Source organism: Siphateles boraxobius, unplaced genomic scaffold (assembly GCF_051911475.1).
Source record: "Siphateles boraxobius isolate OS27281-9 unplaced genomic scaffold, OSU_SipBor_1 12, whole genome shotgun sequence".
Classification (NCBI taxonomy): Eukaryota; Metazoa; Chordata; class Actinopteri; order Cypriniformes; family Leuciscidae; genus Siphateles; species Siphateles boraxobius.
In genome coordinates, this window is record NW_027508722.1 from 19,297,091 (window position 1) to 19,322,341 (window position 25,251).

Sequence of the window (25,251 nt, forward strand, 5' to 3'; positions counted from 1 at the left end):
CTGTATAATACTCTTGAGTGTCTGACCTCAAATCAGTCTCCTCAGTCAAAACAGCTTGGATAGTAACACATGACCACCCGCACAACATTGCCACATCTTTCTGGTAGTTTATAAACACCACTTAAATCCCGCTGTGCTGTTTTCTCACAGCAGATCCTGCTTTCTTAGGCTGGATAAATAAATCCCAGATTCCACACATGGAATCATGCTCATCTGTCTTGTACAGCTAGTTTAACATTACCATGAAGATCTTCTGAACCAAGAAAAAGTATACATTCATTTCTGATGACATTATCTAATTTCTTTTCATTTGTAATTATTATTAATATTCAGGTGAACTCTCTATTTCTATACAATGCATAGGACATGCAGATTGATTGGAAGAGTGCTCAGTTCAGAAATAAAATAGAGATGATGTGATAATTATGTTTCACACCTCTGGCATCAGGTGAGAATTTTTTTTTATTAGTCTATGTCATCTTTTTCCTGAAATATTTTTTGTGCATTTGTCATTATGGATTGTTATTTTTATGGTAGGCCTATATGTGTAAATATTTTTTTAATGAATGAAATATTTTATGTCTACATGGTATGTTTGGGCTCAGTAAGAGGCATTTTATATAGTGTCCATATTAAAATATTAACAATATGACTAACAATAATGTCTAAGCTGTTCCAGGAAATAATTATAAATAATTTAATTATGAAATATAGCCTACATCAGTATTACTTGCTACTCCTGGAATTACACTATAATGTAATTGTAATAATCATTGTATTAAACATTAAAATTTTAAGTCATTATTTTATTAATTATTACTTCATATTTTATGTAAAAACTAATAGATATCACCATACTTCTTCCCCAATTAATTGAATAGGCCTACATCAAGAATTGCAAAAAAAAAATTGTATTGCAAGTTTTCTAAAATCTTATATTTAAATATGAAAATAAGTATCTAATTAAATATGCACTAATTTGCATACATTTCCAGAAATCTGAACATTGGATAAGGGTTTCAAATTCATGGTTCAAAATTCCTGTTTCATTTTTGTTGACTTCTTTGAGTCAAAGGTTTTAACAGAGATTCTTGATTATTTAATATTTTTTTATCACTGTCAACATGACAAAATTACAGGGAAAAAATAATTTTGAGAAAAAAGCCTTTAAAGATAGGCCTGTGATTGGAATCTACAGACAATAATAGATTAATAAAATAAAATACTTAAAAAACTGTAAGTAGGCCTATGTTTTCTTTCCACTAAGTCCCTTCGAACAAAACCACAGTGTTGGGAGCCAGCCCTGATCCTCCCAACACTGCACATTTTTGATGCCTCCCTTATCTAATCAGGTATTTATTATTTAAACTGTGCAGTCATGACTTTCATGGACACTAGTGGACCAAGGTTGGGAACCACTGTGCTATACATGTAAAATAACTTGATGTTACACTAGATGGCGCTACAGCTGTAAAAAACACCCGTGATAAAAACTCCTCCAGGACAATGTATTCTAGACACAGACTCCCTGATGCCACCACCATAAAGGTGCAGCGTTTACCGTGAAAAAATATCCGCTCGTCTCTCGGATCACTCACTTCGCGTTGCAGGTGTTATAGCCTACTGACAGACAGGCAGGTTAACGTACGCCCGAGAGCCTGCCCTGGCGATTTGCCACAAGTCATCAACATGGGAATAAAAGAAGAAGTAAAAAGAAAGAGAGAATGTTGGCCAACTGGACAAACCGGTTTAAAGGACAGAATGGATGCTTTAATTTAAAAGAAAGACAAAAGTTTGGCTGAAGGAACGTGTGTGCGTCACGTCTCGCTGAATATCTGCCTTGTCAATCACATGTCGTTCTTTCACTTCGTTCGTCTCGCGCTGTCAATCTCTCGTTCTTGTCCTAAAGCGCTCTTTCCTCTTTTCTCTCGCTTGGTTCAGCTGAAAACTCACAGCAGATAACATATCCGAGAATGTAACGAATATAATTTTATTACTACAAAAAAACACAATCTTTAGAATACGGTTTTCTGTTCAACCGCAAAACTGAGCGTGAAATATATTTTCGTAGAATGACCCTAAACTGGATATTTTACCGTTGCCCATGGCAATATACCAGTGTATAATTGTGATCCACCGAATTATGTGACTTAGTAGGCGCTGTATTGACCTAATCCTAATGCAATCATAACCCTATCCCCTACCCAGATCGCGTAGCATACATGTCCGGGCCTCATATACTCAACTAGAGCACAAATGTCATATGGGGTGTATCTGGCCCACACACATTAAGACGGTTTTAGTGTGAGTTGTGGCCCATGTGACCTTTACCGCTGTAACAATATGCTATTGCCAGCCACACTCAGGCTGAGTCTTCGCCGTCATTCCATGCGGTACGTGGACCAGAACAATGTGGGAGATGTGGGCCACAGCTGTGCCAGATGTCAATTTTCGCTGGTGAAATACTGTCAATCCACGAAATTGAGAATTTCCTATGTATTCACATCAGAATCCTAATCACCTTTTTGGGGTTTATTTTGTGATAATGACCATCTGAATGTACATTATCCCTTACACCACTCGCATACAGCATTACACACAGTTCATAAAAACAGCATACTTGAGCATGAATTCCAAAATTATCCCTTCACACAAATAGAATGAGCAAAACTCCACTCAAATCTAAGAACACAACCAGGGAGACAGCTAATTCATTTGAAGAAAGAGAGAATATGAGGTGTAAAGGAAGTGAAGGTCACTGCAGACAGAAGCAGAATGAGGGGGAAATGTGTGTGTGTGTGTGTGTGTGTGTGTGTGTGTGTGTGTGTGTGTGTGTGGAGCAATGGCGCAAGAAAGCAGGGAAAAACTCAATCAATCATCAATGTGGCATCTCCGTTTATAAACTCCAGTCTACAGCTCAGAGTCTCAGGACGTCCGCGTGAGGCTGTTTACTGCCACATAAATGGTGGACACAGATATTGCAGTGCATTGACTTAACAGTGTCAGAGAGACCAAATTTTCCATGTCACGTTAAAGGAATATCTCACCCAAAAATTAACATTTTGCAATAATTTTCTTGCACTCATTTCAGTACAAACATGACTTTCTTTCTTCCAAAACAAAACACATTTTTTATTCAAGTGAGCACAAAAGAAGAAAAACAAATATAAAAAAATAAAACTACTTTATATATGTACTGAAAATTACATTCATTAGGCCTATATTTTTATTTAAAACATCTTATTCAATAATTTTATATATATATATATATATATATATATATATATATATATATATATATATATATCTTTTATTATTTATTGTTTTAATTTAATTTAAAAAATAACACATTGACATGGTTTCCAAACATCCGTTTCAATACTCTTGAAACGAATTGGTAACACTTTACAATAAGGTCTCATTAGTTAACATTATTTAATGTATTAACTAACATGAACTAACAATGAGGAATACATTTGTTTCAGTATTTATTAATCTTTGTTAATGTTAGTTAATAAAAATCCAGTTGTTCATGTTAGTTGCATTACCTAATGTTAACACATACAACTTTTGATTTTAATAATGTATTAGTAAATGTTGAAATGAACATGAACTAAGATTAATAAATGCTGTAGAAGTGCAGTTCATTATTAGTTCATGTTAACTAAATGTAGTTAACTAATGTTAACTAAAGGAAACCTAATTGTAAAGTGTTACCAATTAATTTTCATAAAATTTTCCTCCAATGTTGCTTGGTCGAAACCAGATTAGAGATAAACATTTGTAGTTTTGTGTATCTTTCCTGTGGCCTTGGCTCATAGTTCAGAGTAACTGAAACTAAAAGCATTTTGAAAGCTCTTGGGTTCAATAAACCACGGTATGATGTAATTCAGTTACGGTGATTACAATCGAGTCACATGACCCATCTCTGCCACAACAATCCTATTTCACACGGTGTGTCTGAAGTGGCAGGTTGATGGCATTAATTTGTGGAATAAACAATTTAAGGTGAATTATGGATGTGCTAATATGAAAAGACATACGCAATTATGGGGATTATGACTGTAAACATGACTCTCTGTAAATGTAATAGAGTGTGTGTATGTGTGTGTGTGTGTGTGTGTGTGTGTGTGTGTGTGTGTGTGTGTGTGTGTGTGTGTGTGTGTGTGTGTGTGTGTGTGTGTGTGTGTGTGTGTGTGTGTGTGTGTAGAAGAGAAGCCAAGCCTCCAGATCCACGCTTAATGGAGTTAGATTATCAGCATCCATTCTTACTGAGTGGAATTTGACATCAGAGAACATTTCCCATGAGGAACTGCATCCCGGTGAATAACAATAAGAGACAGACAGATCAAAGAGAGATGATGACACATCTGACACTGGAAAATCAAACGTTCTAACACACATTTTGACATCTAAGCCAGCACACATGAATCCAAACTGTGAAGTCTGTGTAAAGCCCAAATGAGAGTGAAGTTGTTATCAAAGGTGTCATGCACCTATTTTTTTCTGAGGGTGTAGTGGTTATCTTGACTCTGTGCCCTAAGTTAGACAAAACATGACTGAAGGGATAATGGTTTTTAAAAACTCAGTAGTAAAATGTAAGCAGAAGTCAAGCAGTATAGTTTTGGTGTAGGGTGCAAGTAGAACATCACATTTCACCCTATAGAACTCTATACAGATTGTTTCAAAACAGCAGCACAGTAATGAACAAGAAAATAATGTCGCAATGTCTTCAATTAAATAAATAAATAAATAAGCTATAAAAAGATTACATTATTCAGCTCAATTTAGTTCAATGTTAATTCAGTTTAGTTCAATAATAGTGCAGTACATGAAATTATATAATGAATTTCACTTTCCTCTCAAGATGACCTATACTTGCGCAATATTAATTGTGGCAGCACTATGTTTTAACATGATTTCCAATACAAGAGAGTAGATGTTAAAACTTCATGCTGATTTGTACTCGGCTTTCGCCAAGATAAGCATCAACTAAGACGTAGCTTTACAGTAACCTATGCTTCTCCATCCATTTACGCTTCTTTCCATATGGTGATGTGAATCTCCTTCTGTCTAGTGTAAATAGCTGCAGTGTATTTTGCGCGCCAGCACACACAACGGCTGCAACCACAGTGCGGTCCCCTTATGACAACCGGCTGGATTGAGCAGAGTAGGGGACATCTCTAGGGTCTTCAAGTGGGCACCTTCCGTCCTCAGTGTTTCATCGACTAGCCCACGACACCTCAAGAGGACTCGACAGAGACTCTGGCGTCCCAGAGTCACCCCCCTCCGTCCCCCACTCAATTCAGCCCAGCTTACTGACCTTTACCTCCCTCCTGCTGCTGAGGTTGCTCCTTCATCATAGTTCACATGTGACCTAACCACAATCTCTCACAATCTCTCCGCAACCCGACCATACGCACCAACCTGTTTGACTAAGGCTGTCGAGCCCCACTGCGGACGTTAAAGCAGGTCAGTGGCAACGGTTCCGTATGGCATACTACCGCAAAACACAATAACCAATCCTCATTTACACAAAATACACAGGAACGTAATAACTGTAATTACTATGCAAACTATACAAATAAACCAACAGACTCTTCAAGAATTTTTCGAAACCGTAGCATGGCGGCCTGTACACAGCCAGCCAGACTGTTTCCGTCTCAACCACAGCCAGTTGCTGCTCCTCTCTGCTGCTTCAGATAAGTTCTTTACTGTGCGACGCAACTCTTGGCCACTGAATCCGACGTCTCTGAGGAACCGGGTTGTGGAGTGTGCCACAAATCCTCAACAACCCACTTCCACTGGATAAACCTGGACTCTCCATCCTTGCTGTTCTGCTTCAGTGGCCAGATGAGCATACCGCAGTTTCTCCTCTCATATGCCTCATCTACAGCATCCTCCCATAGCACTGTTAACTCTATCAGTTGAACAATGCGTGCTGATCCAGACCACAAAACAATATCTGGTCAGAGGTTAGTGGTAGCAATCTCAGGTGGAAAAATAAGCCGTTGATCAAGATCAGCCAGCATCTTCCAGTCCCTAGCAGCTTCCAGTTGTCCTGAGCGAGAATTGGTTTTAACACCTTAACTTGACAGTTTTTATGGAAAAGAGTAGCTTTGACATTTTGATAAGTTCTTTTGAGTTAGATAATGACAGAATTTCCAGTTGAAGCAAATGATCCGAAAAAGGCTGAAATAAAAAAAAAAAAGGTTTTTTGTAATCTACAATTTTTTATGGATTCTGAAAAATGTAAGGGTTGGCATGTGCCATGTTATCATACCAACAGGTTTATCTGATGCCTTCTCTGCCTCTGACTTTGAACGGACATGCGGTTCACAAGTGGTCACTATTTATTTCACTTGAGCTTCGGCAAGCACTGTAATATCCCGAAAATATGCCATGCAATTTGACTCGACCCATCACTTTTCATGATAACAATGTGGCACAACTGTGTGCATGTGTACTGTATCTTCAGCAGTCTCATTCATCACACTCTGCCCAGCACTAATCACAGCTGAGGCCTACACTCAGCATGCATTTAAACTGTATGAGGATTAAACTGATGTCAGCGACACAGAGTCTCTGTGTGTGCATGAGTATGTGTGCGTCTCTCCGGGGAAGCAGTGAGGTTTCTGCCACTGCGCATTAAGGAAGAAGACAGTAGCCACAGGAGCAGGCCGGTTCCCCATCTCCAAGGTCACTGCTCCCTCAACACCCACAGCTCCTGACCTCACTCATGCAATTTTTCAATATTTCTGACATTGTTTCTGACAAAGACTGATTTTGTCAGAAGTTACAGTACGTCCCAATCATTCACCCTGTTGTGGTCCAGCACGCAAACATGTTAACTTAGTTAACATGAGGACATACTGTACAATAAACTTATTTTTATATAAACATTAGGCTATACATAAGTTAATTCTGGCATTGATATACAGTTTAACCGACTATTCAAGGTGCGACAAAAGACTACATGGTGCGGTCACATTTAACTTTGTTCAGCGAATGTTTGCAGGTGAAATGTGGTAATTGAAATTAATTAATTTCAGTAGGAATCCACGCGATTAGGAATTTAGTGTGAGGTGAAAGATTTCCCTATGCAGATTTCACATTAAGTTTTATTGATTGTGCAATAAATTGCAATAAATAAATCGAAATTTAGCATGTTACGGTGCTTGCTTTGAAAGTGAATTCTGTGTGAGCTGCACATGCTGCTTCATACATCGCTACACTATTGACCCTTTCACATTTCCGAGTTTCTCAGCAGAAGTCGTCATAGTTGGGTAAACTTTTATAACGGTGAATGAGATTAGCTAAATATATTTTTTTCGTGTTCGTGTTCCCATTTGCGCAAATAGCAAAAGAAAAACTCCACAACAGTGTTTTCACAACTTTCAAAAAAAGGAAGTCAGAAGAGAGAAAAATGTCAATTTTTACCTTCACTCCCACAGAACCTCACAGCAGGGTTAACACATTTTTTTTGTAATTTGATGCAAAGGTAATAGTGTTATAAATGTACATAGGCTACATAATATATATATATATATATATATATATATATATATATATATATATATATATATATATATATATATATATATATATAACTTTGCAGGATTTACAATGCTGATGACCGTTAAAACTAGATGCATGAATGGATTGGTTCAAAAACACTGATTCATTTATTAAGGAATGAAACAAGTAACTCCCAACGAGCGAGTCATTGAATCAGATTCGTTCAAAAACACTGCTTCACTCCGGAACGCCAATGCTCGGTAACTTTTTTATTTAGAACAAAAACAGACAAGTAACCGACAATATTGTGTTACAATAGTAAAGTTACGCAATATTAACTTATTGTTTATTGTTGTAGGCCTATTAAAATATACTTTATGCATTATTGGCATTGTATTCTTTTGGACAGGAATGAAAACTCGGCTGTGAGGGCTCTCTACTGTTATTTAACAACATTACATCAGAAAGACATTCAGTAGACAAATATTAGATAAAACATTTTGAAAGTTGTGAATTAGGCCTACATGTGATATCGGACCTTCATACAGCGCATATTATTAATGTAACAGTCCCACAGTGCTAGCCTCAAAACGGTGTAAACATAGGCCTACACACTTGCAAATCATGTGGCATGCTTACGATTGAAACAGGATACTCTACATAAAATAATGTTGGGTACTACTATGATTTCATGTCCACTTTATGTTTTATTTTGTGTATGAATCATTTTTGCAATTGAGGACGACCACATGTCCTCAAGGGGATGTTTTGTCACATTTAGCTCACTTCCGAGGACAATTCTGTCCCTAAAGTAGGCTATAGCTAAGTAAACACACATTTCTGTCAGGTTTTAAAAATGACTCTGTGTAAGTGTTTTTATAGTCATCAAGATTATTTTTAAACTTGTGATCTCACATATACTTTCATCCATTTTCCCTAAATGCACACAAACACATGCATGCTGCTAATTAAGTGTTGAGGAAACACCACACTTTCTGCTTTCCCCTGTATTCTCTCAGTCTTCAGGATTATATTTAAACTTGTGATGTCTAATACTTTCTCTCTCACATAAACAACCACATTCAGGCATATGGAGCTCATCAAGCATGAAAGGGCAAACACCACACTTTCCCTTACATTTCTCTCAATCATTAAGACTTTGATGAAGTGACCAACAAAAGTTTAAGAGAAGGATCTTCATCTACACACAGGTATTTAAAACCTTATTATGTCTCACTATTCTCCAAGCATTCTTCTTTCAATCCAAATGCTTCCTATACTGTCTCAACATGTGAGCTGTCTTGAGCCTCTATTTTGTCTATTTTGAGAATGCAACAATTAATGTTTGCAGAATATTAAACATGGCTTAATCATTTTATAAATCGTCTTTGTTTTAAATTGAATCTCAGATTTTCAGTTTGAACTCAGACTCAACAGGAAACTGCAGTTTAAATTTAAAGTTTTTGATTGTATGAAACAAAAGTAAAAGAATGACAGTTTCTCAACAAAAAAAAAATTCTAGTTCCTCTCAAGTTAAAGTTAATGTGTTACTGCCGAGGGCAGACAGTGTGTTAACCTTTCTAACCTCTATCTATATTACACACATTCACACACACGCACAGGAAGTCATTTATCCAAGCACACTCATTAAGATTTACATGTATTAGCATTTAGCAGTCGCTGCTGGGCAGTAGTGCTGCGATCGCTCCTGTTTAGAGATGCAGATGTATTAGAGCGCCGTGGTTTAAGGCGCCTGCCCGTGGCCTAAACAGCCTCACGACTGAACCAACCAGTTCCTGATTACCAGGCCATTACCCCAATTACACAGCCGCATTCAGCCACAGGGGCCCGGTCGCTCTGTGAGCGCGTGTGTGCTCACTCATGTGTGTGTATTTGTTTACCTGTTCGTTAGCTGGGAGTTATTCAGCTTCATTAGTGAGCATTCATGCTTTCTACAGTCGTAATTGCTGTGTTTTCCCTCCACAGTCCACAGCCACATTCCAAACTCTCCCCAACACAACTGCTTTAACCGGAGCAAACACACCCCTATAACACAGATATTCAAAGCATCCCAAAGCCCACAACCACACACCAACATCCCTGAATATCTGAGATTCTACCAGCATCATTCAAAAATACCAGCATTGTATGATAAAAAGTAGATTAGCCACAAACCAAATGTGCTATATTCCAGAAGCTGTATATGAACAGCCCAAAACCTTTAATTACACTGAGGCTATGTCTAGTCTACACCAATCCAGATACATTTGAAAACGCATATTTTTTCCTGTGAAAACTGAAGACACTCTCCAAGTGGATAAATTTGAAGCGATGCCACGTTTAGCCACGTGACACATTGTACCGATAGATATCTATGCTTATGCGATAAGTGCTTGTTATTCACTTTCACAGTGTTGCTAAAGTTATATGTTATTTTGTAGGATCTTCACATTACATTCCTGCAACGATAACCGAAATGTACCTCGAAATTTCCCTGGCAGGAAGTGGTAAGTTTTGTTTGCTAAATTGCTACTAAAATAATCATGCTAGAAGAAGATCTTTATTTTGTCTGGTCTCGGTAACATCTCAGTGTGCTTTGACGACTCTTTATGCATGTGCAGTACGATGATTTTAGTGTTTTCTGGCATTTAAGTGTGGAGGAGAAACTTGGAAAATGCTTGAAAGTGCTAGTGTGAACAGAGAGTGCTTTGCAATGAAAATACTGTTTTCAAATGTATCCGGATTAATGTAGACATAGCCTGACACGAGAGAATCTCCAAGCACCCACTCCATTATCTGCAACCAAAATAACAATGAGCAGGGAGAGAGAGAAAGTGAGGGAGAAGAGAGAGAGAGAAAGAGAGAGAGAGAGAGAGAAAGAGAGAGAGAGAGAGAGAAAGGAGGACAGTAATGATCATTACAGGCGCCCATGTTGTCCTTTTCTGCCATGGATGCTGCAGGGCGGGTGGGTGTCATTTTTGTGGGTAATGTCCATACTGCATTGATTAATGTTAAGCTCTCTCTCTCTCTCTCTCTCTCTCTCTCTCTCTCTCTCTCTCTCTCTCTCTCTCTCTCTCTCTCTCTCTCTCTCTCTCGTTCATTATGTGAAATTATTGCTCATCTAGCTATTGGCCCGGCCCCAGTAAACACACTGCTGTTTAATGTCTGTGTGTGAGACAGCGAGAAACCATAGAGCTTATATTTGAAGCTTATATGACTGTCGTCATCATCACTAATCAGAGCAACCAGACAGAGCAGGACAGCAGACTACCGAAAGCCTGTTACAGACACAAGCCAAGACCAGTGCCTGCTTGTGTTTGGAGAGCCACAATGACACGAGTCGATTCTTTCTACACATACATTATGCAAAGGGTGTAGAAAACTCTTTATGCAAACTGAATGCATTTTTTGTTTGTATTATTATTCAGGTCAATGAGTTTGAATGAAAATGAATTTTTTAGCTATTAATTTATTCAAGAAGTAGAAATGCAATTCATAGAGTGATTTCTATGAGCATGTTTTTTTTTTTTTATAAAATGTATTTTGAATTTTTATGTTATATAGGTAACTTTACAATACGTTTTCTTTAGTTAGCTACATTAGTTAACATAAACTAAGACTAAACAATACCTACATCATTTATTGATCTTAGTTAATTTCAACATTTACTAATACATTATGGCCCGGTTTCTCAGACAGGACTAAGATTAAGCCAGGATAAGTTCAATTAAGACATTTAAGTAGCTTTTATAAATGTGCCTTATAAAAAAAACATTTCTGATGTGCATCTTGAGACAAAACAATGGCACTGACACAAGAAATGTTGTATTTGTTACACTGCACTGTAAACTAAGATGAACAAACAAACAATGAACAGCTGGATTTGTATTACCTAACATTAACAAAAATTAATAAATACTGTAACAAATGTATTGCTCATTGTTAGTTTATGATAGTTAATACATTATGTTAACAAATGTGACTTAATTGTGAAGTGTTAACATTGTAAATACTTATCAAAACTACTTTGGTTCTTATTAATATTTAAAAAAGCTTTATCCATCATATCAAAATAACTTGGTGCAACCAACATGCAGAAAAAAACAGCAGGGAATGATATCACAGAGAGAAGTCGATGATTGGGAAGAGAATTTTATATTGACATAACAGTCATTTTTGATTTTCGTTTTTTCAGTCGGTTTTCAATAACAACAGCAACTTGTTCTGTACGTAAAACGTTATTACGCCATTTCTACGTCATTGCACGTCCGCAGAACTTTACAGTTTTGGTTTTGAATCCAATCATGTGTTTACATGTCCAATCAAACCATCCCTTACTTTAATATTTAAATGAAATTTAAATTGGATTTGGCCAATTCATTCCGACTGATGTGGTTACATGTGACTTTTTTAATTCCGACTGTGCTAGCCCGGTTAAAAAATGATTTGCACTTTACACCGTAAAGATAATTGTTGGTTTAACTTAAAAAAGTAAGTAACCTGGTTGCCTTAAAATGTTTAGTTCATTGAAATTGAAAAATTGAGTTAATACAATGAAGGAGATTGGTTTAATCAACAGAATTTCTAAATATTATGTTATCTGAACCACATGACTTATCTATAGTGTAGATAATTATCCATTATCTATATAATTATATAATATACTTATATATTACATAGGGTAAAGTGAAATTATAATTATTTTGAAAGTAAATCTATTTCTATAGTATAGAAGTGTTTTGTTCCGTATTGTTCTTGCTCTGTCAATCAAGCACAGTTCTACAGAAGAAATGGATGATGCTAATTTTTGCTATTTATTTTTCACATTCAATGCACCAGTCTTGTCTTTTGTGCCTGCTAAACTATTTCTAAATGTTTTTTTGAATGACATGAGTCCTGCTAGGCAGCTGAGCAAGAGTTAAACTGATTCATTTAATGGTTTCATTGCAAGAGCCAAATTTACTATGAGTTCAAGCATGATTTCATCAGTAGCTTTTGACACCGTCCCATTTTAAGCGTCCACTCTCTCTCTCAAACAAATACCACCACAACCTCAATAACTAAAAACATAAATCAAAACATGATCTACCGTCATAAAGATCTGCTCTCCATAAAACTTAACGAGACCACTATACCAATAAAAGCTACATGTTAAAGGCCCTGACATTTCATAAATCAGCCAAATGTTATGTCAGTGCCATCACGTTGCATTGCAGGCTATCTACACATATCTGTATACATGCACATATCTGAGAGTTTTCACAACCAACAGAAGCTGTGCATCTGACCATCACAATCCACTGTACCCTTCTGTCACAGCTGCTATGGAGACGGAGGGTGGATCTGTCAGTGTAGTGCCATGGCAACCGTCTCTCCGGTGACTCCAGAGTGTCAGTGGATGAAGAATAATCAATACGCAGCGTTAAGAAACAGAGATGAGATTCATATGAGGGATGAGTGAAGTCTGTCATGAGAGCGCACAAACACTGAATCACTGTGTCCATCCAGTTCACAAAGAGTTCATTTCCCCTTCCTCAGTCTCTCCCTTTATCTAATAAATGGAGACAAATCAGTATCGTTCACTGAGGCATGTGCACAGAACTGTTGTTTTGAAAGTGTGCAACACCCGGCTGCCCTCATGGTTAAATATTTGGGCTGGTAACCAAGAGGTTTTAGGTTTGAATCCTGCAATGGACAATCTGAGCCCTCACCATTGATGAGGATGGATTTGTTGGTATCTTTAGCTCATGTTATACTATAGCATTTAGATCATTATCATTAAGGAATCACTTTTTAAAAAACTGATATTGTGGGTGAAAAACAGACTTTTTAGTAAAAAACAGACAGTAAAAATGTATACAGTATGCTGTCATTATTTATTCACCCTCATGTTGTTCCAAACCTGTATAATGTATAACTTCCCTGCCATGGAAGTCAATGCGGTCCATTAACTGTTTGATTACCAACATCCTTAACATATCTTCTTTTGTCTTCAGCAGAAGAAAGAAATTTATAAGGTTTGGAACAACATTAGAGTGAGTAAATTATGACAAAATCTTTTTTTGTTTTTTGGTTGAACTATCCTTTAAGGCATGTTTACACCAAGAACGATAACTACAAAAATAACTATAACGATTATAACTGTATTAGCATTCACACCACATAGTAACGTTCTTTTGATTAGTTCTGTCATCTGCTGCTTTTAATGCATAAGCTCTTCAAAGTTGGCTGGATTCTGATTGGCTGTCAATGTTTTTACAGTTCATCAGTTGGAAAAAAATTTGTCAAAATGATTCCAACTATATTGTTTCTCTGTGCTGCTATAATTGTGGTGTGTACACATACATACCCCTGGTTTGGAATCACAGAGATAAATGACAAATTAGTAATAGATAGTGAATACAAATAAAGTTTCTCAAACTGTTTCTGTACAGTATTGACTGTTTTAACAGTATCGACTGTTTTTAGATTAAAAAATAATCATAGATGGCTATTTTAATAATGCTTAATGATATCTAAAATAACACAAGCTCAATGGAACACATTTCTTGTTTGGTAAAAAATACAAGAAATAGAGAAGTATATCTAACTATTTTTATGGCTATGACAGCAATGAAAAAAAATTGAATGCCAAGATGTTTTTTGGCAAACACGCCATAGTATGTTCTCCCCCAGCTCTTGTCAGAAAACACTGTCAGAGTTGTCATAGCTGATTATGTAGGCCATGAAGGCATTCACAACACTGATTCGAAATGACATGTCAGTGTTGGACAAATAGCCTATATGTTTATTTAAGGTTAAACTGCATTAGACCAGAGACTGGCTGGCACTAGTCATTTTTGGAAATGTCAGGTCCATAGAAGCTATGGGCTTAATGACTAATGTTTCTCCGACTGGACTATAAACAGCTACTCTGGTCTGTGCCCAAGCACAAAAATAATTTGAGTGGAATGAGGAAACAGGCCATCTTTTATAAAGCTGTAATGGTTTCACTACACCTGCTGCCATACATGCTCATGTGACGTTTTGCAAAAGCAATAGCCAGAGGCAGGAGGAACATGGTGCTACAGGTTAGCTCTGATAACCATCTGGGCCGCAATGGTTAAAAGGCGACCAAATGATGACGCAACAGGTGCGCTTTATGTCTGATCTCAGAGACAAAGACATATTGTCCATGAATGAATCTGTCTGGAAGAGAATAGAACGAAACGTGTTAAATTTCTCATAACAATTGGCAAGAAAGTCTGACTACCGAAACTACAATCCTCATACAAGTGAATACCCACCCCAGCCAGTGTATACAAAGCACACCATACAATCCGGTATTTCCTGTCCTGAGGCTCAAGCTTTTACAGAAAAGGTCAGATTGTTAGGCCGCCTACAGCACATACAAGCCTTATCTTTTAATATCCATAAAGAAATGGGTTAGCGGCTCAAATGGTCCGGAAGCAACGGCTAGACGTGCCCTATAAAAATCAGAACAACAGTAGCCAAGACATTTATCCATCGTCCGGTGCATCTGCGCAAACAGTTGACAGGAGACTGAACTGCGAGAAGGAGTGTGCATGACTGTTTCTGGGCGGCCCGTTGATCCAGATTGACATTTGTGCGATTTAGCTCGGCTTGGTTGTGAGTGTGTGTGTTTGTTTGGAGCTCTAGAAGTCCTGCTGAATAAATAAGTAAGAGAGCGGCCGTCAAGCCTGATGAGGAGTTATTTCTGAAATACAGTATGTCGCAGAGCACCCTGCTCTGTTTGGGCTGCAGGGCATTCTGGGGGATCTCAGTCTGAAAAGCTCTGGCCATGGCCACAGTTAGATGGAGCGAGCACTGTCCAGTCATACACATCATGTCTCACTAACATACCTACAGTATAAGCCGAAAGTTATTCTCATGTAATGGTCGATAATGTATCAAATTTTTAGATTTTTTTTCCCCTTAATAAATTAAAAATACGCACAAACAATTATAACCAAATTTAGCATAAAAACAGTTTCATCTAAGTAAATTTACGCATCAAAACATGATGTATGGATATCTAATGGATATTAATTGTAAGATTTGTTACATTTAACATTAAGTTATTAGTGTGTGTATTTATATATATAAAAGATGTTAACAATGTTAGAAAAAAAATTATTTCACAAAAATGCTGATCCTGAAAAAAAGTAATGTATTATCAACATTGATAATAAAAAGAAATGTTTCTTAAACTCCAAATCAGCATATTAGAATGATTTCTGAAGGATCACGTTACACTGAAGAGTGGAGTAATGATGCTGAAAATTTTGCTTTACCATCACAGGAATAAATAAAAATGTTAAATATATTAAAACAGAAAAGAGTTATTACTGTTAATATTACTGTTTTTACTTTATATTTTTATTAATTAAATACGGAGAAGAGACTTCTTTCATAATCATTCAAAAAATCGTACTTAAAACCAGTGTTGTGCTAGTTACTAAGATATAGTAACTAGTTACAGTTACTAGTTACTTCATTCAAAAAGTAACTCAATTACCAAAAAGTAATGCATTACTGTTAAAAGTAACTTTTTAGTTACTTTAAAAAAAACATTATTTAATGTTCCCATTAATGTTCTTTTATGCGTTATGGTCTACACAAACACAAAACTGACTTAAACAGAAAGTAATTTTTAAACACTATTTTATTTAAGTCAGACCAGCACAAACTGAATATATCACAAGGATTTCTGAGGTGACTCGCTATGCTGACTCGCGATCTTTGCAGTAGACGCACCAGAGAGAAATCCACATTTCATACGGATTACATAAGCAGAGAGCAGTCTGTAGTCTGTTTTCTTTCGTTTTGAATTGTTCTGTTTAAAAGTAGACATGTCTGTGAGGCAAGTAGGTTACCTTATACGCCGAGTTTCGGTTCATTTATGAGACGAGCTCCAGTTCACGCGCTGGCGCCTCCGTTTCGTGATTATCTATCGTCTGCTATATTAATTCTTATTTATTAAATCCAGGCAATTGTTTGATGAAACATTGATTAAAATTAAGATACAATTAATACAAAACGAAATTCACTTTAAATAAAGGTTTTGTGCTTTCTGTTTGATGTCTCTGTGAAAGTTTTAAAGCATCTTTTAGTGCCGCTTTCAGAGCGCTCACGTGCGGAGAACTGTCACGTCCGTAACATTGTTTCTTCATCATAAATGCGAACACTAAAAATAAAATAAAATAAATATTTTGTTCTGTGGAGACTGAGAGCCAACCCTTCTTCATCCGGTGGGTAGTATTACTTTGGTTTGTGCAGTGTAATTCACAGAATTACTAAACAATATTTTAGGCCTATAAAATTCAGCCCGTATAAATGTGCATTTTCTAAGCTTAGAAAATGGACAAAATCTGAGGCTGACACTACATGTACCTTTACCCATCAATGAGTGCAAAATTGTACCCGCCATCACAAAACCAAACATTAGATCCCGGCAGTTTGGCTTTGCGATCACACGGGTGCACACAGTGTTGCTGGCATGTCACCGCTCCACAAAAGCAGCACACACATTTGTGTTTGTAGAGCGGTCTAACTCTGCCATTTCCAGCTGTAGAAATGAGATGAGGACAGGGGCATCAGAGAGAGAGCAAGAGCCAAAAGGCTAGGCAATGAAGGACAAGAGAGGAGAAAAGGAGAGAGAGGAAATAAAATGGAGGGGGGAGCAGTGTCATCTCTCTGCCCGCTGGCCTTCCCAGCTGTTGTTCTTTCTTTCTGCTTTCCCCTTCACATTTCATCTGCCTTCGCCCCACCACAAACCCCTCATTCTCTCAGTGTATCTCTCTTTCTCCCCCACATTCCCTCCTATTTTCCTCCGTGACTCAGTGAAACAGGTCAAGTGTTACTGAATTTCCCCTCCAGCTCAACCTGCCTAATACAAGACATGGCTATTTTAAGGGATAGTTCACCCAAAATGAATATAATATTGTGTCATCATTTACTCACCATTGTTCCAAACCTGCATGACTTTCTTTCTTTTTTTGTTTGATTTTTTACTGTATAGACAAAAAACACTAAAAAATTCTTCAAAATATCTTCTTTTGTGTTCTACAAAAGGTTTGGAACGACATGAAGGTGAGTAAATGATGACAGAATCATTTTAATGGTACTCTTTTACCCTTTTTGAGGTTGGTATTTTGTGGTATCCATCCACTTTCATTACAGGTCGAACAATTACATTTTTTAGATGAATTATCGCTTTAATAGTGCTTCTTTTGGTAACACTTTATTTTAAGGTGACACACTTAGATATTAATACATGTACTATAGTATTAACAGTAAATTATGCATAATTACAAGTAACTAAACCAAACCTTAACCCTAACCGTAACTCTATAGTAAGTACATGTAGGTAATTAATACTGCTCAGTACTTATTTGAGTAAGTACAATGTAACTATGTCACCTTAAAATAAAGTGTAACCCTTTTTTGTGCCATTTTTGGAGCTTGGCAGAATGACTAGACTAGAATGACTAGAGGGTAAATAAATGGTGAAATATCCCTTTAACACATTCACAGAGCACATTAAAAACTCGCAATCACACAGATTGTGCAGGGTAACTCATCATCACCGACCCATTATATTTTCATAAGGCACTCAACATTAGGCCAGACAATCAGCCATCGGTGCTTCATTTGATGTGTGGTCCATGTATACACACCACAAGGGCTGTGGGATTGACTCTACAGAGAAGCAGACCGGCTGAAGTGTCGTCCAGTACAATCATATCCATACATATGGCTCATGCAGTCGATTGGACGTGTGAGCGTTGAAGGGTGACAAGATGTTTCTGAGTATTGTGCTGTGGAATAGATACGGAGAGTGGTGTGCGGTGTCATTGTGGACCCATTATTTGACGGTGCGGAAATGATTGTGTGATGGAAACATGCTGTAAATAACTGCTGTGAAAGTGTAGACTGTTTAAAGAAAACAACCTGCATTTTAGAAACAATTTAGACATCAAATTTTGATGTCTAAACTTAGGTATTCTGTGCAGGTCGCTCGAATGTTTAAACCTGATGGACCGGTTCAATTCAAATGTTTTAAATACCAGAAGATGACTTTTAATGAATGTGACCTTTTGAGAATAATGTAACCTGTAACCATATCACTATAATTTAATGTGAATGCAAATTAGTTCATGAAAGCAAATCACCGATTTATTACTGTAAGTACAGAATAGCTCTAGAAGATAATTAATCTGCATATTGGATATTGACACCTGGATTCTCAGTTGTTTGCGTATTATTAACCTGTTTATGTGTCTAAGACAAAATATATTAATGAAATTCTGCTCCGATCAAAATAGCCATTAGTTTCATGCAATGTAGTCTGCAGTTCAAGGATTATCTTTGTGTATTTGTAAATGTGATTCAGGAACAGAAGCAGAGATATGAATGTTGCACAGGCTGAAAGCTTTTTGCACAGATGAATCTTACATGTCATTTTAATGACATATGTAGACAGAATTGTGACAGAATGGCTGCTGAAATATTTGCCATCACAGGCATAAATCACATGTTTTAAAATAGAAAACAGTTATTTCAAATTGTAATATTCCACAGAGTATTAAAAATTGATTTTTGATTTAGAGACTTAATCTTTGGTGCGTGCGCCACATGAAAAAAAAAATCAGCATGTGGGTTGGAACGACATGACGCTGTATAAATAATGAATGTTGATTTCTGGATGAATTATTCCTTTTAATATGAAGAGTCAAAAATGCACTAGAATGACTAAGCATGTCTTTGATATTGGAACGCACAATCCTAGTGTCTGGGTGCTGGACTGGGCAGTGAAGTGTTTAGTGTAGTGGTTTTGATGTGATATTGAGCAGTGGAGTGTATGTCTGGACTAGTTGTTCAGCGTGGAGGATAACACTGGATGCTGTGGAATGGTTAGACTTAGTGTTTGAGTCAGTCAAGCAGAAGTGAGCAGCACTGAAGCTGCAGAGATGACCAAGACGACGACATAGAGGAGAGAAAAGCACGCTCTGATGGCTTGTCGGATAGATTATTTCAAAGCATCCCACACTCATTCATCCACATCACTTCATCACTATACACAACCTTCAAAAGAGAGAGGGATGGGTGAGAGATGGGAGGAGCTGTAGATGGACAGTGATATAAGAAGATAGAGGTGAACAGCGATGGAAGAGAAAACAGGCGGAGAATCAAAAGAGTGATCGATCTTCGAATTTTTAAAGGAATAGTTTACCCCAAAATAAAAATTCTGCCATCATTTATTGTACTCACTCTCATGTTGTTCCTTTCTTTCCTCTGTGAACCAATGTAGACATTTTAAGCTTTGAAGGACATTTTCAAACTTCAAAAAGGCTGCAAAGGGACCATAAAGTGTCATGAAATCAATTTTTTCAGAGAATCAGTGGTCAGAGTTTCTCAAAAGCATCTTACAGTCACAAGTTCTGTCATTAGCAACACAGTTCAATGATTCAGCGTTTCCTGTAACCAGAGTTCCCTGTGAACATTCACAAAAAGCATCGCAAAGTTGTGTGGTTGGAACTACAGCTCTTGTCTAAGCATAGCTTACATCAGGCTCTTGATTAAAGTAAGCAAGCATGCAGTATAATCTAAATATTTCTTTCCATATACTCTCTGTGTTTTCAATTTCATTCTTTGACTTTTAGTTTGGATGTTAAATAGGCAGATGCTTCAGAGTCAATGACTGGATCATTATTGCAGTGATTATTATGTTTCTAGCATGTTACATGTTTGGCAACAGTTCTTCTAAACCTAATTGATGGAGTGTGTTGCTTTTCATTTCTTAAACAACCATGTAGGAAGACACATCATGGCCATATCCCAGGATGACAATGTCAAGATTTATCAGGCTCAAAATGTGAAAGAATGGTTGGCAGGGAGCATGAATAATAATTTTCACACATGAAACTATACAGTGCTCGACTCTTGAATTGTCAATACAACATTTTTGACCAAACATTGATGAGAAAATTCTTGATGAATAATAAATGTGTTGTTATTTCCATCAAGAGGTGCATCAAATGTTGGCCTCCCCTCGGACAGCGCGCCAAATACGCCATAGTCTTTACTCTATCTCTGATTATTTATAAGTGTGAACTCCTGAAAGTAAAACAATGGAGTTGGTTTAAAGACTTATTATTTAGCTCACTAGACCACTTTAATGATGCCTTTGCAGCCTTTTTGAAGCTTAAAAGCTTCTGTCTCTATTAACCGTAATTGCATGCAAAAGAGAAACCATAGTCTTCAAAATTCTTCTTTTTGTGTTTTACGAAAGAAGGAAATACAGGTTTGGAACAACATGAGGGTGAGTAAAGGATTAATCATTGTGTGTGGGATAGTGCATGAGAGAGGTGCGTTGTGTATCAATATAGAAGAGTGGCAATGTGCCCTTGCCTTTTGGAAGAGGGAGAAGCGTGTGTGTCCTTTGAGAATGAACTGAACACAAAAAGTCGCCCTCCTTTCATCTCACGCTCTGTTTTTGCAGGTGGGCTGTCTCTCAGGGGAAGGGACAGGATAAGTGAGAGAGTGAGTGATTTGTAGAAGACAATTTCCAAGTCTTCCACAGACAAAAACAAAAAACAAAATGAAAGACAAGAAAATGATTTTGTTCTTCCACTCTACCTGTCCCTTTGCCCATCACTCATAAACGCATAAACATAATATATAAAAATTAAACCCACCCTCCTTCTCCTCAAGTCCGCCTCATCCGTGTCCTACGATCATTCTGTTGCTGCACAGGTCCACTCATGTACCCCCTTCTGGGAGATCTTCCACATCACTCATACCAGCTACTTTCCCCCTGTCACTACTCCAATGTCACCAGGAGGACTACTGCTGTCTTCAAGTTGTGTCAGAATGATTGTGTTTACGAGGTGAATGCCACCACAATGCTGTAATTGCTAGTGTTTTTTTTTTTGGAAGCTCTGACATGCAGAGTTTAGGGTGTGTCAATTTAAGAATAGTGGCCGAAGCAAATTGGTATTGGTCATGTCGACTGTACTTATGTAATTATGACTATATTTATTTAGCACTTTTGTACTGTTCATGAAGAGTAGAGTCACAGAAATTAGTAGGAGAGAGCGGGTTAAGATGTGTCGTTCCCTTAATCTGGTAAATGGTGCAGAGTATTTTTCATGTGATTGAATATTTAGAAAGGGCATGTTACAGTATATACTGTAATAGAGGTGGGACAAAATATCGATAGGGCAATATATCCTTGTCGAGAATCGATACGCTGCCGCCAAATATCGATATTTTAATTAATAGATTAAGGCGCTCTAAATAGGATTTTCCTGCTACCAGCACTTCATGTCTCTTCGAGGTGGTGCTCAACAAATGAATGAGGGAAACGTGGACATAAGTTAGCTAGCCTAAGAAAAAAAGTTTTTAACGGGATGGTGGACAGCAGTAAAATAATAGATGTCCCAGCCAGCCAAAGAAAATCGACAGAGTATGTGATATACAAGAACTGCCTGGTAAAAGTAGAGCATAGTTAATACCACAAACATACAAAGCCACTTGCAACGCCATCGCCTGATCTCATTGAAAATGTTTCATTTAATTTACAGACTGAAACACTTTTTGTGCTGTTATAACAGTTTGGACTTGAATAAAGAGAGAAAACCTGCACTTAACCTTTTACACGGGCATTTTGTTTTCAGACAGATATCGTGATGTATCATTAAAGGATGGTCTAGCAATATATTGATTATCGCAGAATTGCTGTATCATGAAATTATCGTATCGTGAGCCATGTATCGTGTATCGTATCGTGGGGTACCCTGTGATTCCCACCCCTAGTATATAAAGCTGGTTATTGAGAGATGCAGATGAGAAAAAGTATTATTCTAAGCACTATTTATACCAAAAATTAAAAAGATTTAGAAAAAAGTAGCATATGTTCACCAAAGCTGTTAATTTGATTTAAAAAAAAAAAAATCAGTAACAACAGACAAATGTTGTCTTTTTTTAATACATTTTAATATGCTGAATCGCTCAAGAAACATTTCTTATTATCACAGCTGAAAACAGTTGTGTGGCTTGTTGTGAAAACCGGAAAATCCAGGTAAAAAAATCGACATAAATGCACACTAGTGTATTTCGAATGCATAGAATAATTTATAAGATAAATCCCAAATTATTAAATGAAGCCTGCTTCCCAAAATGGTAGATGCTTTGAGGGCAAACTGTGCATTTATGCTTGAATAAAATGCTTAAAGCATCACTTACACACCTACATGTTACGTCCTCTCTGCTTCATTTTGTTGCACTAGCACAACAAAAGCTTCATGTCTTTGTCAGTAGGTGATAAAGAAAGAAAAATTAAATTGGCCACTGCATCCACTTATTTCAGAACTTGAATGCACGTCTCATCATAATTACGATGTCTGAGCTCATAAGTGGAAACTTGAGGTAGCGTACCTGACAAAAAAAAAAATAAAGACAAAAAGCTAACAGCCGAGAGTGGATAATGGTTACAGAGTCAACACAGAGTTCTGGTGTCACTATGGCTACCTGTCAGATTGGGTCTATATCATCATCCCTGCTGATTGATTATGTGCTCTGTCTTCTCTTAACACACCAGCGTCATCCACTAATCATTTCACTTAAATGTCAGTGTGTTAAAGGTCACTGGATCTTCTACCCATGGTAACAACCCCATCGTGGAAGAGTGGCAAACCGAACATAAATTGCTCTCCAGTACCCACTGATCAATCACCCATAATCAAAGCAATTGATCAGGTTAGACAGGCCACCAGAAGAACCCCCCGCCGGGCCTAATCTATCTATTCATCTGTTTTCTGTGTAATGTCGTAGCCTCCGGGTGCCCACGGGAGACAAGGGATACCAGACGATCCTCACAGCCTGACAGCTCAGGGCAACGCGGGTCAATCCAATCTCCCACTGAGCACGGGGTGCGTGCGCACACATGTCCAATTCACAGAAACACTACAGATGACGGAAGTGTCACAGCTTCAGGGCCAAACCACACCAGCACATCCTCGCTCCTCGCTCGGGCCTTGATTCCGCTCGCTTTTCATCATTCCGAAACGGTCCCTCTCCATGACGGGGAATAAAAATAGAGCATTCAGATCAGACTCGTCGCTGGCTATTAACCACACATCCACATGTGAGGCATGTGACGGGAGTTAAATAGAGTTTTGCGCATGTGCGCTTGATTTAGAGAGGGGGAGTTTTCAGTGCATGATCTCATGAACTCCTTTTAGCCTAAATCCATCCCGGACTACCATTGACAGGGCAAATACCCTCAGTCACAGGCACAGCCCCCAAAATGACACGGCAAGAAATTAATAACTTAATTAATCAGAAGTGACAGTAAAGACATTTATGAAGTGTGAAGAAAATGCATCACGGTTTCCACAAAGCAGCGCAACCCTTTTCAACATTGATAATAAAAGATTTTAAAAAAGTTTCTTGAGCACCAAATAAGCATACTGGAATGATTCCTGAAGGACCATGTGACACTGAAGACATAAAAAATGATATGATCAATGAGTCATGACAACATGTATTTTTACATTGCTTTAACTCAACAAAATAAGTTAAGTAATTTAAAAAAAAATGTATGTAATACAAGATTCAACTATTTTTAAGTCAATTTAATGTAGTTTAAGTTCAAATGACTTAAACATCCAAATTGATTGTACTTAAAAAACAAATATTTTTTTACAGTGAATGATACTGAAAATTCAGCTTTGCCATATATTTTATTTATATATATATTCAAATATACTAAAAGAGAAAACAGTTATTTTAAATTGTAATAATATTTCACAATATTACTGTATGTTTTAGTGTACTAAACTTTTAAACTAGTGTACATCCAATAGAATGTAAATGACATAAATTTACATCTGAAATGGATTTAAATGTAGTTTTGACGCATTGACGTTTAAGCCGTCCACATCTGGTTCTATCGGAATTCAGTTACAGAAACAGAATTTTATGATTGTAATGGATAAATATAATGGCTTTACTAGACATGCCTACTACTGACTATCCTGTGGCGTGAAAGGCCGCAGACAGGGAAAATACAAATCAGTATTAAAAAATATGTTACTGGTAAAACATTTAAACTATTATGACATATTTTCTACTAATACCATATGAGATTTGGTTACCAATGTCATTGTAAAAATGCACTATTTGTAACACGAAAGTGTCCGATAATAGGAAGGTTACCAAGATGAAGCGAGCCGCTGGTCATGTGATCTCAACAGGGCAACCTCCATTAGGTGACCTGCACCATAAAATCAACCAGCTTTTATTAAGCTACTGGTATGTCTGGAGCCTCATCTCAAACCATTTTTAAAAATTATCATAAAGGATTAGAATGGCATGAAGGTGAGTTTTTTTGTGTGCTCTGTCCCTTTAAGGCTGAAGCATTTTCAATGAGGAAAAAAAATGACTGAGTGCACCTTTAAGCTCACATCTGTGTTAGGCCATGATTGTGTCTCAGGACAAGTGAAACACACCATTACACTGCAACATAAGGCTATTATCATGATACATTCACCTAGTGTTGTGGGAAGAGAGAGAGACGAACTAAGAGAGGAAAGAGGCAGCTGGTCTTCACTCCAGGTTGCAACTCAGAGCAATTAGAGCAGGCAGATGGCTAAATGGCCGAGAAAAAAACCCCTCCAAATCCAAACGACAGTGACAAGTGTGCCAGCAGCACAGAGATTCTGACCC

General features: G+C 37.3%; 1 protein-coding gene across 1 annotated transcript in view; it reads right to left on the minus strand.

The window, feature by feature from the left end:
- The window catches only part of LOC143720550 (nectin-2), a 68,354-nt gene that overhangs the window by 2,637 nt on the left and 40,466 nt on the right, over positions 1–25,251 (minus strand). The window lies entirely within an intron of this gene.